Genomic DNA, 227 nt, shown 5'->3' with positions numbered 1-227 from the left:
TGGAACTTGTCACATGAGGTATCCACAATGAGGAAGTAAACTTTGATTTCAGTTTCATTTAAAATATTGTAAGATCAACTACCTCTACCCTGCTCCCTATTGTCTTAGGGACAGAGTGGGACAGAAAGCCATCAAGAAGAGCTCCCAAATAGAAGAGATCAATAAAACAAACTCAGTAAAGTAAGAAAAGCAGTACAAATTTACCCTTTAATTTTGTTTATGTCAAC

The sequence above is a fragment of the Marmota flaviventris genome, chromosome 10, assembly GCF_047511675.1.
Source record: "Marmota flaviventris isolate mMarFla1 chromosome 10, mMarFla1.hap1, whole genome shotgun sequence".
In the NCBI taxonomy this organism is placed as follows: Eukaryota; Metazoa; Chordata; class Mammalia; order Rodentia; family Sciuridae; genus Marmota; species Marmota flaviventris.
The sequence above is the reverse complement of the archived record's forward strand: the minus strand, read 5'-3'. Positions refer to the sequence as shown.